The following is a 16,630-nucleotide window of genomic DNA, read 5'->3' as shown; positions in this document are numbered from 1 at the left end:
TCAATTTCCGCTAACTTGTGGCAAAAAATAAAAAAATTCTATGAACTCGCCATGCCCCTCATTGAATACCTTTGGGTGTCTTCTTTCCAAAATGGGGTCACATGTGGGGTATTTATACTGCCCTGGCATTTTAGGGGCCCTAAAGCGTGAGAAGAAGTCTGGGATCCAAATGTCTAAAAATGCCCTCCTAAAAGGAATTTGGGCCCCTTTGCGCATCTAGGCTGCAAAAAAGTGTCTCACATGTGGTATTGCCGTACTCAGGAGAAGTTGGGGAATGTGTTTTGGGGTGTCATTTTACAAATACCCATGCTGGGTGAGATAAATATCTTGGTCAAATGCCAACTTTGTATAAAAAAATGGGAAAAGTTGTCGTTGCCAAGATATTTCTCTCACCCAGCATGGGTATATGGAAAATGACACCCCAAAACACATTGCCCAACTTCTCCTGAGTACGGAGATACCACATGTGTGACACTTTTTTGCAGCCTAGGTGGGCAAAGGGGCCCACATTCCAAAGAGCACCTTTCGGATTTTACCGGCCATTTTTTACAGATTTTGATTCCAGACTTCTTCTCACACATTCGGGCTCCTAAAATGCCAGGGCAGTATAACTACCCCACAAGTGACCCCATTTTGGAAAGAAGACACCCCAAGGTATTCCGTGAGGGGCATGGCGAGTTCCTAGAATTTTTTCTTTTTTGTCACAAGTTAGCGGAAAATGATGATTTTATTTTTTCTTTTTTTCTTACAAAGTCTCATATTCCACTAACTTGTGACAAAAAATAAAAGCTTCCATGAACTCACTATGCCCATTACGAAATACCTTGGGGTGTCTTCTTTCCAAAATGGGGTCACTTGTGGGGTAGTTATACTGCCCTGGCATTTTAGGGGCCAGAATGTGTGGTAAGTAGTTTGAAATCAAAATCTGTAAAAAATGGCACACATGTGGTATCTCCGTACTCAGGCTGGGTGAGAGAAATATCTTGGCAAAAGACAACTTTTCCCATTTTTTTATACAAAGTTGGCATTTGACCAAGATATTTATCTCACCCAGCATGGGTATATGTAAAATGACACCCCAAAACACATTGCCCAACTTCTCCTGAGTACGGAGATACCACATGTTTGACACTTTTTTGCAGCCTAGGTGGGCAAAGGGGCCCACATTCCAAAGAGCACCTTTCGGATCTCACCGGCCATTTTTTACAGATTTTGATTTCAAACTACTTACCACACATTAGGGCCCCTAGAATGCCAGGGCAGTATAACTACCCCACAAGTGACCCCATTTTGGAAAGAAGACACCCCAAGGTATTCGCTGATGGGCATAGTGAGTTCATGGAAGTTTTTATTTTTTGCCACAAGTTAGTGGAATATGAGACTTTGCAAGAAAAAAAAAATCATCATTTTTCGCTAACTTGTGACAAAAAATAAAAAGTTCTATGAACTCACTATGCCCATCAGCGAATACCTTAGGGTGTCTACTTTCCGAAATGGGGTCATTTGTGGGGTGTTTGTACTGTCTGGCCATTGTAGAACCTCAGGAAACATGACAGGTGCTCAGAAAGTCAGAGCTGCTTCAAAAAGCGGAAATTCACATTTTTGTACCATAGTTTGTAAACGCTATAACTTTTACCAAAACCATTTTTTTTTAATCAAAGACATGTAGAACAATAAATTTTGAGAAAAATTTAGATATGGATGTCGTTTTTTTTTGCAAAATTTTACAACTGAAAGTGAAAAATGTCATTTTTTTGCAAAAAAATCGTTAAATTTCGATTAATAACAAAAAAAGTAAAAATGTCAGCAGCAATGAAATACCACCAAATGAAAGCTCTATTAGTGAGAAGAAAAGGAGGTAAAATTCATTTGGGTGGTAAGTTGCATGACCGAGTAATAAACGGTGAAAATACTGTAGGTCAGAAGTGTAAAAAGTGGCCTGGTCATTAAGGGTGTTTAAGGTAGGGGAGCTGAGGTGGTTAAACAACACAATGTAACTCCAAGTCAATCACACTTCTGTGAAATCAAACTGTCCACTTAGGAAGCAACACTGAGTGACAATCAGTTTCACATGCTGTTGTGCAAATGGGATAGACAACAGGTGGAAATTATAGGCAATTAGCAAGACACCCCCAATAAATGAGTGGTTCTGCAGGTGGTGACCATAGACCACTTCGCAGTTCCTATGCTTCCTGGCTGATGTTTTAGTCACTTTTGAATGCTGGCGGTGCTATTACTCTAGTGGTAGCATGAGACGGAGTCTACAACCCACACAAGTGGCTCAGGTAGTTCAGCTTATCCAGGATGGCACATCAATGCGAGCTGTGGCAAGAAGGTTTGCTGTGTCTGTCAGCATAGTGTCCAGAGCATGGAGGCGCTACCAGGAGACAGGCCAGTACATCACGAGACATGGAGGAGGCCGTAGGAGGGCAACAACCCAGCAGCAGGACCGCTACCTCCGCCTTTGTGCAAGCAGGAACAGGAGGAGCACTGCCAGAGCCCTGCAAAATGACCTCCAGCAGGCCACAAATGTGCATGTGTCTGCTCAAACGGTCAGAAACAGACTCCATGAGGGTGATATGAGGGCCCGACGTCCACAGGTGGGGGTTGTGCTTACAGCCCAACACCGTGCAGGACGTTTGTCATTTGCCAGAGAACACCAAGATTGGCAAATTCGCCACTGGCGCCCTGTGCTCTTCACAGATGAAAGCAGGTTCACACTGAGCACATGTGACAGACGTGACAGAGTCTGGAGATGCCGTGGAGAACGTTCTGCTGCCTGCAACATCCTCCAGCATGACCGGTTTGGCATTGGGTCAGTAATGGTGTGGGGTGGCATTTCTTTGGAGGGCTGCACAGCCTTCCATGTGCTCGCCAGAGGTAGCCTGACTGCCATTAGGTACCAAGATGAGATCCTCAGACCCCTTGTGAGACCATATGCTGGTGCGGTTGGCCCTGGGTTCCTCCTAATGCAAGACAATGCTAGACCTCATGTGGCTGGAGTGTGTCAGCAGTTCCTGCAAGACGAAGGCATTCATGCTATGGACTGGCCCGCCCGTTCCCCAGACCTGAATCCAATTGAGCACATCTGGGACATCATGTCTCGCTCTATCCACCAATGTCACGTTGCACCACAGACTGTCCAGGAGTTGGCAGATGCTTTAGTCCAGGTCTGGGAGGAGATCCCTCAGGAGACCGTCCGCCACCTCATCAGGAGCATGCACAGGCGTTGTAGGGAGGTCATACAGGCACGTGGAGGCCACACACACTACTGAGCCTCATTTTGACTTGTTTTAAGGACATTACATCAAAGTTGGATCAGCCTGTAGTGTGTTTTTCCACTTTAATTTTGAGTGTGACTCCAAATCCAGACCTCCATGGGTTGAAAAATTAGATTTCCATTTTTTTATTTTTGTGTGATTTTGTTGTCAGCACATTCAACTATGTAAAGAACAAAGTATTTCAGAAGAATATTTTTTTGAGCAGTGTATATTTTTCACATTGACCATGGGATAACCCCTTTAAAAATTTCCTCCAGTCTCACTGGAAGTGCATATTACGTTCTGCTACTGGGCGCTCCTGCCTGGGACCATTGTTTTCTGTCATCATCTCTCATTTCGTAGAAGAGAAACGTCTTTTCTGCGCCCTGGCCAAGTTCACAATGTACTTTCATAGACAAACACGTAAGAAATCATGAGAAATTATGGTGACCTTCATGGTCTGAAAGGATTCTAGGCTCATGAAAAGTATTCCAGTAATTGGAATATAATCTCCTGCCAGCATATCTGTAACAATGATTAGAGAAATGAGAGGACGCTTTCCTGCAGCCTCCGTCCATCACACATCCTTGTAAGGATCGCTTTCTGAAATATTCAGCTGATAGATCCTTCACAGCCTATAATAACACTGAGCCACAGACATCTAATTGGATGAAAGCCGTCATAGAGCTCCACTGACATATCACCAGAGTGCAGGAAAGTGTCTTCATACTGGGCTGAAACAAACCGACACCTATGGACGATGTCCGTAAATCATGAAGCGCTCTGTTTTTAACCTGTCTATACAGACGTGTCCTTCCCTCACCTTTCCTTTTGCCTGACCAACTTTTCGATTTCAGGATATTGTGTCACGAGGTGTCTATCCTATATCCTGAGGATAGGTCATCCATGTGGTTGGATGACCTATCCTCAGGAAAGCAGAAAACCACTTGAATCGCAACCAGTGTAAGTCTGTATACAAAGAAATGGAATGTGCAAAAAGAAAAAAGCCCAAAAATTTACAAAAAATCTATGTTATTTCATTATAAAAATATACAACAAGATACAGAATGGATACAAAAGAGTCACACAGTACAAAAGTACGGGCCCCGGAACAGTCCGACATGCGCCATAAGACGCAGGTAAGTAATGAAAAGATATCCTCAGCTGCTTTATTTAGTTTCTATTGGACTACAGGGAGATAAGTGGTTTTCACATAGCGCCACCCCCCAGGCGAAGGGTTGTTTGGCCTAAACACACGTCCAGGGTGGACGCCAGTCGCCCATTATAGGTAGGTAGCCACTGTTTAGACTGTTGCGTGCAATTTTCCCTTCTTCTACTTGCATTAGATACATTCATTCCTTAGGATCGAAAGTTGATATTTTTAGCGCACAGCAGTAATTGTATGCAGGAATTACATGTCCGGTTCTGCAGGTATTACATGCCTGGTTCTTCAGTTATTACATGCCCAGTTTTGCAGTTATTACATGCCCGGTTCTGCAGGTATTACATGCCCGGATCTGCAGGTATTACATCTCCTGCTCTGCAGTTATTACCTGCCCGGTTCTGCAGTTATTACATGTCCGGCTCTGCAGTTATTACATGTCCGGCTCTGCAGTTATTACATGCCTGGTTCTGCAGGTATTACATGCCTGGTTCTGCAGGTATTACATGCCTGGTTCTGCAGGTATTACGTGCCTGGTTCTGCAGGTATTACGTGCCTGGATCTGCAAGTATTACGTGCCCGGTTCTGCAGGTATTACATGACTGGATCTGCAGGTATTACATGCCTGGTTCTGCAGGTATTACATGCCTGGTTCTGCAGGTATTACATGCCCGGTTCTGCAGGTATTACATGCCCGGTTCTGCAGGTATTACATGCCTGGTTCTGCAGGTATTATGTGCCTGGATCTGCAAGTATTACATGCCCGGTTCTGCAGGTATTACATGCCTGGTTCTGCAGGTATTACATGCCTGGTTCTGCAGGTATTACATGCCTGGTTCTGCAGTTATTACATGCCCGGTTCTGCAGGTATTACATGCCCGGTTCTGCAGGTAATACATGTCCGGTTTTGCAGGTATTACATGCCCGGTTCTGCAGGTATTACATGCCTGGTTCTGCAGGTATTACATGCCTGCAGTTATTACATGTCTGGTTCCGCAGGTATTACATGCCTGGTTCTTCAGGTATTACATGCCTGGTTCTGCAGGTATTACATGTCCGGTTCTGCAGGTATTACATGTCCGGTTTTGCAGGTATTACATGCCCGGTTCTGCAGTTATTACATGCCTGGTTCTTCAGGTATTACATGCCTGGTTCTGCAGGTATTACATGCCTGGATCTGCAGGTATTACATGCCTGGTTCTGCAGGTAATACATGTCCGGTTTTGCAGGTATTACATGCCCGGTTCTGCAGGTATTACATGCCCGGTTCTGCAGGTATTACATGCCTGCAGTTATTACATGTCTGGTTCCGCAGGTATTACATGCCTGGTTCTTCAGGTATTACATGCCTGGTTCTGCAGGTATTACATGTCCGGTTTTGCAGGTATTACATGCCCGGTTCTGCAGTTATTACATGCCTGGATCTGCAGGTATTACATGCTTTGTTCAGCAGGTATTACATGGCCGGTTCTGCATTTACTACATGCATGGTTCAGTGTTTTGTATATTTTTTTAGTAATTATGAAATAAAATAGATTTTATATTTTTGTAAATGTTTTGGCTTTTTTGCATGAAAACGTGCACAAAAATGCTAGGTTTTTTAGCCCTTCCCTATGGACTTCAATGGGGAAAACAACTAAAATTCTCACAGAGAAATGACATGGCAGTTCAGAATCGTCAGCACATGGTAGCATTTTGCCCATTGAAATCTATGGGGAAAACCGCTCTACATAATGCACCAAATGCACAATGTGTACATGACATTTGTCAGATCTCAATCACTTTCCTGGTACTGTATGTCACTGTGGTTTTTGCGCATTAAAATCTGCACAGAAAAAAAGCATGTAATCCACATTGTGTGCAGTTACCCTTAATGGGGTGAATATTGCTAGGAAATGTCCCCATTATCTGATAGGTGACCGCTGGGACCCGCACCTACCCCGAGAACGGAGGCCTGAAAGTTGCAGGCGCAGCCGTCCTCTGTTTATTTCTATGGGGCCGCCGAAAATAGCAGAGAAACTACCATGCGGAGAGAGCTTGGGGGTGGCCGGACCCGGTGAAACTTGGGGTCTTCCGGCCACCACCCTCCCCGCTCCGTTCTTGGTGCAGGTGTGGGTCCCAGGCAATATGTGGCAAGCAACACTTGATTCTGGTGATGAGAGGCACAGGAGGGGCACTAAGTGTAATAGGTAAGTATATAAGAAATGTTTTAAAACGTTTTTTGATTCATTTCTAAATGTCTTCCATTGTTTCCAGTATGAAGAAAAGATACAGATTTTAGTGTGGAGGAGATCTGGACAGTATTGTCTGTAAACCTCAGCGCTCGCTGTATCATTCATCTACGTCGGAGGCGGCTCTGCTGCCAGGCAGCCATTACTCACCATGTTTTCTTCTCCGTCAACCAGTTCTGCACTTCGTCCTCTTTTTCTTTAGAAAACTTTGGAGGATGAGATTACAAAAGTTACAGCATTCTCCCAGTGCAAGATCTTTCTTGTCTTCACCAGGTTCCCTGTTTCTTCTTGTTGACCAACTGCACAAGGTCCAGTTCCAGAAATAAAGGGACCTCCTCCGTATGTATAAGTCACGCGAGCAAGATATTGGACTTCCTTATGTGGAATCAGGAGACTGGACCTCCATCGATAGAGGTCATGACCTTTTCATCTACATAAAGGTTTGTGAGGGACTTATGACATGGAATGTCCTTCTTGATTGCTTTGCATACATATTAGGGACTGGGGTACGCAGCAGCTCGTTCATTTAGTGGAAAAGTCCTACATTCTGCAGTACGCAGCCCTGCAGGGTGAGCAAATGTGAGGTCACGGTTAATAGGCAGAACGAGGGTTGCTCTTGGTACTCACAGTTTTTATATACCCTGGGCAGGCGTACAGCAGTGATGGAGAGGTTGGCACATGGATCCTCTGGGGCACTCTCTGTGTATAGGGTCCAGGCCAGGTGGTAGGTGAGGTGCCCTAGGTGTTGTAGGTTTAGTGTGCCCATGGCAAGTTCCCTTAAAGTTTGTGACGTCAGTGCCGGTAACGGTGGCACACCGATTTCTTGTAGTAATAATGGAGGAACACACGTTGCAGTGAACCAAAACTTCCCTTTACTGAACAGTTTAACTATTTACCAGGGCCGGTGCAAGGATTTTTGCCGCCCTAGGCAAGATAAAAATTGCCGCCCCCCCCATCCCCTTATCAGATGATCTGCCCATATCATGACATCACATATGTTCCACCCCTTTCTCAGCTTTTAAATTAAAAGAACTGCTATGTTTCCCTTACGGTTAATCCAGCTTCTTTTAGCTGTCTCTTTTTGCGGAACGGAATTGCGGACCCATATTGCGGGCTTATTCTTGTCCGCTATTGCGGAACGCAATAGTGGACAAAAATAGGCATATTCTCTTAGTGCCGGAACGCACATTGCCGCTGTCCGTGTTTTGTGGATCCGCAAAACACACACGGATGTGTGAATGGACCCTAAATGTGAGGTAAATTAGTTTCCAATGTAGTATTAATAACTAAACAATTACATAATAAACATATTGCATTGTCTACTTACCACCAGGACAATAAGATGATCTGGTCTCTGGCTGCAGTCTGGCTCTTGGTCTGGCTCTGGGGACTCCCTTGTCACTCTCTTCTCCCCCCTCCCTTGTCACTCTATCCCCCCCCCCCCCTCCCATGTCACTCTCTTCCTTCTCCCTCCCTCCCTTGTCACTCTCTCCCCCCCCTCCCTCTCTTGTCACTCTCTCCCCCCCCCCTCCCTCCCTTGTCACTCTCATTTCCCCCCCTCCCTTGTCACTCTCATTCTACCCCCCCTTGTCACTCTCATTCTACCCCCCTATGTCACTCTCATTCTACCCCCCCTTGTCACTCTTATTCTACCCCCCCTCCCTTGTCACTCTCATTCTACCCCCCCCCCCTTGTCACTCTCCTTCTACCCCCCCTTGTCACTCTCATTCTACCACCCCCCTTGTCACTCTCATTCTACCACCCCCCTTGTCACTCTCATTCTACCCCCCCCTTGTCACTCTCATTTTACCCCCCCCTTGTCACTCTCATTTTACCCCCCCCCTTGTCACTCTCATTTTACACCCCCCCCTTGTCACTCTCATTTTACACCCCCCCTTGTCGCTCTCATTCTACCCCCCCTTGTCACTCTCATTTTACCCCCCCCCTTGTCACTCTCATTTTACCCCCCCCCTTGTCACTCTCATTTTACACCCCCCCTTGTCACTCTCATTTTACACCCCCCCTTGTCACTCTTATTTTACCCCCCCTTGTCACTCTCATTTTACCCCCCCCCCTTGTCACTCTCATTTTACACCCCCCCCTTGTCACTCTCATTTTACACCCCCCCTTGTCACTCTCATTTTACCCCCCCTTGTCACTCTCATTTTACACCCCCCCTTGTCACTCTCATTTTACACCCCCCCTTGTCACTTTCATTTTACACCCCCCCTTGTCACTCTTATTTTACCCCCCCCTTGTCACTCTCATTTTACCCCCCCCTTGTCACTCTCATTTTACACCCCCCCTTGTCACTCTCATTTTACCCCCCCTTATTACTCTCATTTTACACCCCCCCTTGTCACTCTCATTTTACACCCCCCCTTATTACTCTCATTTTACACCCCTCCCCCCTTGTCACCTCTAGTGTAGCGTGGCCTTGCTCTGTTCGGTCCGCGGTATAGGAGCATGTGTTTCCTGTACCCGGCCGGACTTCCTGTCAGTCCGGCCGGGTACAGGAAACAAAAGCTCCTGTACCGCAGACCGAACAGAGCTCGGCCACGCTACAGCACAGAGCAGACACAGCATGACAGCAGGCGCAGGCAGGCTGCGCAGCACTGAGCCGGCGGCCGGAGATTCTTTAGAGCGGCAAGCGCTCAGGAGGCGCAGCATGAGGGGCACCGCCGGCCGGCCACCCGAACTTATATATCCAACTTTTTTCTTTTTACACCGCAAAAGGGCGCCGCCTGCTAAATGGCGCCCTAGGCGACTGCCTAAGTCGCCTTACTGGTGGCGCCGGCCCTGCTATTTACAGTCTTTGGTCAGTTCCACATGTAAAAGGTGGTGACAGGCAGGCTTTACATCAAATGGCAGGCAATGTTCTTTGCAAGATACTCAGAGGGTTAAACAGATACAGAACAGGCTGTTGCTTTTCCTCAGGATCCTGTCTGTCTTTCTCCAAGGCCCGTATGCCCTATTGCTGGCTTTATCCTTGGTTAGGGTAAACTTCCTCTGGTATATGTCTCCTTGCTTTAAATATATCCTTCTGCCCTTCAGCTCTCTGTTTTGGCTGGAATCAACTTGGCTCTGCTCTGTACTTTTATAGGAACTTCGTTTCTCAGGAGGCAGACCCTTCTCCTGGAGGCAAGCTAGGAGCCTGGGCTATCTAGCTGCATGTCAGAAGCTGCTCCTCAGCTACTCTCTGGCTAAGGTGCCTCTTGGCTTCTGTACACACTCTCTCAACTCCCCCTCTCTTGTCTGGACCTGGCTATTTAGCTCCCTCTACTGTCTAGGAGGAGGAACTACACCCCTAACAGGCCTGGTACATAGGAGATTTACATAAATAACATGACAATATACATTAAATTGCAATATAAAATACAATCACCATGTTCCACAGGAGGTGAACGTGGCCCAATTGACCCTTGTGTAGTGCCCACCCTTACGTAGTGGGACACTACAATTCCCAATGCTGCCTTGCTGCCCCAATTAGCCCCAGGAGGAACCATAAAGGAACACAGTATGTCACAAAAAGAATGCTCCCTATGAGTGGTAAAGAATCCATAGGGAGGTTACTACATATCTTTGGTGCACTCTGGTAATCAAGGGGTTAATTGTACCATCCATGTTGTTCTAGGGTCCTTCTTGACTAATGTCTACTATCTCTGGAAATTTAGGGTGGGCTAGGGTTTAAATGGAGTCTGCCACCAAGTAATTCAATGATAAACCAGGCACGATGTCTTAAAGGGGTTGTGTCAAATGGCTCGTTTTCATGGTTACGACCACCTGCAATCCATCAGTGGTGGTCGTGCTTGCACAATATAGGAAAAATGAATCCAGGCAGCAAAGGAGGCAATATGGACAATCACAATACATTAGTCAGCGCCTTGTATTAACCTTCTCTACATGATAAATGCCATTTGCAGAAGGGACACAACTCCTTTAAGGAGCGTTAACAGGAACGCTAGTTAGCGATGATCCGGCAGTGTAATACTATGCTGATAAGGCTACTTTCACACTGGCGTTTTGGCTTTCCGTTTGTGAGATCCGTTTCAAGGCTCTCACAAACGGTTCAAAACGGATCAGTTAAGCCCCAATGCATTCTGAATGGATAAGGATCCGTTCAGAATGCATCAGTTTGGCTCCGTTCCGCTTCCTTTTCGCTCTGGATGCGGACACAAAAACGCTGCCTGGCGATGCGGAGCCAAACGGATCCGTCCTGACTTACAATATGTTGCAGTTGAAAACGGATCCGTCCCCCATTGACTTTCAATGTAAGTCAGGACGAATCCGTTTTGACTTTGACTTTTTTTAAAAAGAATAATGCAAACGGATCCGTTCTGAACGGATACAATCGTTTGCATTATAGGAGCGGATCCGTCTGAGCAGATACAAGACGGATCCGCACCTAACACAGGTGTGAAAGTAGCCTTACCCGATGAATGAGCACTTACATCGTTAGGCCTCATGCACACGGCCGTTGTTTGGGTCCGCATCCGAACCGCCATTTTGGACCAATTCACACTCCGTGTGCTGTCCGCATCTGTTGCTCCGTTCCGCGGCCCCGCTAAAAAAATATAACATGTCCTATTCTTGTGTCCGCGCTTTACGGACAAGAATAGGCATTTATATTGAAGGCCGCCCATTCCCTTCCGCAAATTGCGGAAGGCACACGGGCGGCTTCCGTTCTTTGCGGATCCGCGGTTTGCGGACCGCAAAAAAACGGAACGGTCGTGTGCATGAGGCCTTACAGTGGAAACAGTGAAAAAAAAAGCCAGTGTCCTCCAGAGGTCTTTTAGAGACCTCCTGGGGGACATATTATGTGCCAAAAATAAATTAAAATATAAGTAAAAAAAAGTATAAAAAAGACAAATATTATTATTTTTTTAACTATTTAAAAACGGAAAACGTCCCCATAGTTGCCCCGTTCATGCAAACCTATACATGTTATATATCAAAATGATCATCACAAAATAGGGAACCCATTGCAATAATTAATTTTTGTGTCAGATTTAATATTTAATAAATAAAAAGCTATAATTTAATTTAAGAATTTGCAGTTTCCCCCCAAATTAAACCTAAAAAAGGAAAGAAAATCTCTAAGAAAACATGCTAATAAAGTGACAAGTAAAAAACATCACAAAATTTATTTTGGTAGTCAAACAAATAAGGGTGCATTCACATCACCATTAGGGATTCCGTTTTTGTTTTCCATTATAGCACGGTTATAACGGAAAATAACGGAATCCATCAGACGGAAGTCAAAACTGAAACCTTTAAAAGGCATTCTGTTTTGCTTTCAGTCATAATAGAAATCTATGGGAATCGTAACGGATCCGTCTGGTTTCCCTTATCCTGTCGACAGGACTTTGTTTTCCGTCTTGCATAACAGAAACCAGACGGATCCGTTATGATTGCCCGTAGACTTGCATTAGAACGGAGCAAAACGGACTGCCTCTTAAAGGTTTCCGTTTTGACTTCCATCTTATGGATTCCGTTATTTTTCGTTATAACCATGCTATAACGGAAAACAAAAACGGAATCCGTAACGCTTCTGTGGTGTTTCGGTCTGTGCCTCCGCACCGCAAAAAAAATAGAACTTGTTCTAGTTTTTTTTTGCGGTGCGGACGGATCACGGACCCATTCAAGTTGAATGGGTCTAGATCTGTTGCGGCAGGGATAGTGCCCGTGCATTGGGGACCGCAACTTGCGGTCCCCAATGCGTGGAACGGCTGAACAACAGTCGTGTGTGAGAGGCCTAATGCTGTGAAATCTCGTTACAAGAGCAGAGTCCAGGACGGAAAATCACACTCCCAAGCGGAGTGTGTTTATTGCAGTGAACTTAATCATCTAAGGGCTCTTTCACACTTGCGTTGTCCGGATCCGGCGTGCACTCCATTTGCCGGAATTACACACCGGATCCAGAAAAACGCAAGTGAACTGAAAGCATTTGAAGACGGAACCGTCTTCCAAATGCTTTCAGTGTTACTATGGCACCCAGGACGCTATTAAAGTCCTGGTTGCCATAGTAGTGGTGGGGAGCGGGGGAGCAGTATACTTACAGTCCGTGCGGCTCCCGGGGCGCTCCAGAATGACGTCAGAGCGCCCCATGCGCATGGATGACGTGATCCATGTGATCACATGATCCATGCGCTTGGGGCGCCCTGACGTCACTCTGAAGCGCCCGGGGAGCCGCACGGACGGTAAGTATACTGGGGGAGCCGCACGGACGGTAAGTATACTGCTCCCCCGCTCCCCACTGCACTTTACCATGGCTGCCAGGACTTTAGCGTCCTTGCAGCCATGGTAACCACTCTGAAAAAGCTAAACGTCGGATCCGGCGATGCGCCGAAACGACGTTTAGCTTAAGGCCGGATCCGGATTAATGCCTTTCAATGGGCATTAATTCCGGATCCGGCCTTGCGGCAAGTGTTCAGGATTTTTGCTGCGGTATTTTCTCTGGCCAAAAAACGTTCCGTTCCGGAACTGAAGACATCCTGATGCATCCTGAACGGATTTCTCTCCATTCAGAATGCATTAGGATAAAACTGATCAGAATTCTTCCGGCATAGAGCCCCGACGACGGAACTCTATGCCGGAAGAAAAGAACGCAAGTGTGAAAGGGCCCTGAGTCTGGTTTTACAGGGAGAGAGCTGCAGCAGAAAGGACACACCCCCTGAGCTGTGATAGGGAGAGAGCTGCAGCAGAAAGGACACACCCCCTGAGCTGTGATAGGGAGAGAGCTGCAAGAGAAAGGACACACCCCCTGACAGGGGCGAATTAAGTGCATGATATGCCCGAGGCTGTCTACCCAATTCAGGCCCCCCCCCCCTCCTCCATTTTGGTTTTAGTTTTTTTTCTGTATGAAGAGGCTGCAGTGCTTCGTAAGCGCCAAAGTCTCTTCCTAGTCCATATGACCTCGTCTAGGTGCAGCTCTGTCTCATCTGAGTGATTGGGGCTGAGCTGTAATACCAAGCACAGTGCTATCAAATGGACAGCGCTGTGCTTGGTAAGGAGCAAAGAGGCTGCGGGGCTCACCGGGACATCGCGGTCTCCTCAAACAGCTGATTGGTGGGGGTGCCAGGAGTCCGACCCCCCACCATGTCATAACTCTCTGAGTACAGATTTCATAGATGTTACCTGCAGTCCTATGTAACACCCCCCATAACAGTGAACTATTGTGTTATGTGGGGTATTACATAGGACTGCATGGAACATCTACTACATTATCTGCACACAGAAAGTTATCACTGTGATCTGGGTTGTTACATAGGACTGCAGGTGACAAATTAAAATTTTAGTTGGCAAATTTAAAATACATATGATTATGATAAAAAAAGACTTGGAGGAGAAGATGAGACGCAGGTCACAGTAGTGAGCCGGCTCTACATATAGGAGAATACAGCACCACATACCTCTTACTTCCAGTAACATCTGCTGTCATGTAGATCTTCTCTTTCCTCTTCTCCTCCGTTGGACCCAGACCGCCATGACAAATTATTTCAGCCGCATCTTGTCTCTACAGAGTTTGTTACACAGACACGTTAGATTTCTCATAATTGGGGTCATTTATCAAACTGGTGTAAAGTACAACTGGCTTAGGTGCCCACAGCAGCCAATCAGATTCCTCCTTTCATTTTCCAAAGGAACAGTCAAAAATAAAAGGTGAAATCTGTTACCCAGTTCTACTTTACACCAGTTTGATAAATTACCCCAAAGGTCCCTGTGGCGAAACCAACCTTGCCACTGGGTTTTGGAGGGGCCTGGGTACTAGCCTCTTGCCCCAGGATTATGGGCCCTCTCATCAGCCAGGTCTCATTTGTTCACAAAAGACTTGGACTAACTTGAACCCTGGTCTAATTCGTGCCATTTTGGGATGTTAAATGTCTATGTGTATTGAAAAGGGTGGGACATTGTATACGTTGAGTAGGGAGGTCTGTTCCATTGTCTCTCTGTGTGTATTGGTGATGTCCTTTGTCCTGAGAGAGAATTGAATTACTTCTCGGTAGTCTCCAGGACAGAGGATATTGTGTATTCATCTGCCTGTGATGATTGCATCAACCCAGTGTGAGGTAATTCTATCACGGACAGAGGGGAGGATTTTGTGTGGGAGTGTCTGAGTGTATTGTACGTGGTTATTGGCTGTTTTTACAAAACCCTGGGGTGGTAACTTTGTTGGAAGATGTGTATAAAATGCTTGTGTGTTAAAATAAAGAGAGTTCCTGTTTTCTTACCTTCATGAAGTCTTGGCTCATGTTTGGCTCATGGGATAACTACACTCTTGGGGATTGCTATATCGCAATACTCCCCTGAGTATAAGCTCTTGTAAGAGCTTGTTCCTGGTTCCTGTCTCTGGATTTAGGAGAGGTACACCCACTGGAGCCTGGAGCCTTGTCATAGGTCCAGGGTGGGTAGGAGACGGCGAGACCTCTACCAAGCTTTGGCGGTTCGTGGGGTATGCAGCGCTGACGGTGTCAAGTGGAGTGCTTGGAGTCCTCTGGAAGCATTAGGAGCATCTATCGACGGAGGTACCCGGTCGGGGTGCTAGGCGTTCCGTTACAGTCCCTATAGTGTCTACAGCAATTTTAATGTCCCCTAGAGTGCCCCCAGTAATAATAACACCCTATATTGTGCTCCAGGTAATAATGCCTGTATAATGTCCCCTAATAGAAACAGTATCCCCATATAGTAATTTCCCCCACACTGCCCCCATATAGTAATTTCCCCCACACTGCCCCATATAGTAATTTCCCCCACACTGCCCCCATATAGTAATTTCCTCCATACTGCCCCCATATAGTAATTTCCCCCACACTGCCCCATATAGTAATTCCCCCACACTGCCCCCATATAGTAATTCCCCCACACTGCCCCATATAGTAATTTCCCCCACACTGCTCCATATAGTAATTTCCCCCACACTGCTCCATATAGTAATTTCCTACACACTGCTCCATATAGTAATTTCCTACACACTGCTCCATATAGTAATTTCCCCCACACTGCCCCATATAGTAATTTCCCCCATACTGCCCCCGATATAGTAATTTCCCCCATACTGCCCCCGATTTAGTAATTTCCCCTACACTGCCCCATATAGTAATTTCCCCCACACTGCCCCATATAGTAATTTCCCCCACACTGCCCCATATAGTAATTTCCCCCACACTGCCCCATATAGTAATTTCCGCCACACTGACCTATATAGTAATTTCCCCCACACTGCCCCATATAGTAATTTCCCCCACACTGCCCCCATATAGTAATTTTCCCCACACTGCCCCATATAGTAATTTTCCCCACACTGCCCCCATATAGTAATTTCCCCCACACTGCCCCATATAGTAATTTCCCCCACACTGCCCCCATATAGTAATTTCCCCCACACTGCCCCATATAGTAATTTCCCTCACACTGCCCCCATATAGTAATTTCCCCCACACTGCCCCATATAGTAATTTCCCCCACACTGCCCCCATATAGTAATTTCCCCCACACTGACCTATATAGTAATTTCCCCCACACTGCCCCCCATATAGCAATTTCCCCCACACTGCCCCATATAGTAATTTCCCTCACACTGCCCCCATATAGTAATTTCCCCCATACTGCCCCATATAGTAATTTCCCCCACACTGCCCCCATATAGTAATTTCCCCCACACTGCCCCCATATACTAATTTCCCCCACACTGCCCTCATATAGTAATTTCCCCCACACTGCCCCATATAGTAATTTCCCCCACACTGCCCCCATATAGTAATTTCCCCCACACTGCCCCCATATAGTAATTTCCCTCACACTGCCTTCATATAGTAATTTCCCCCACACTGCCCCCATATAGTAATTTCCCCCACACTGCCCCCATATAGTAATTTCCCCCACACTGCCCCATATAGTAATTTCCCCCACACTGCCTCCATATAGTAATTTCCCCCACACTGCCCTCATATAGTAATTTCCCCCACACTGCCCCATAT

The sequence above is a fragment of the Bufo bufo genome, chromosome 3, assembly GCF_905171765.1.
Source record: "Bufo bufo chromosome 3, aBufBuf1.1, whole genome shotgun sequence".
In the NCBI taxonomy this organism is placed as follows: Eukaryota; Metazoa; Chordata; class Amphibia; order Anura; family Bufonidae; genus Bufo; species Bufo bufo.
The sequence above is the reverse complement of the archived record's forward strand: the minus strand, read 5'-3'. Positions refer to the sequence as shown.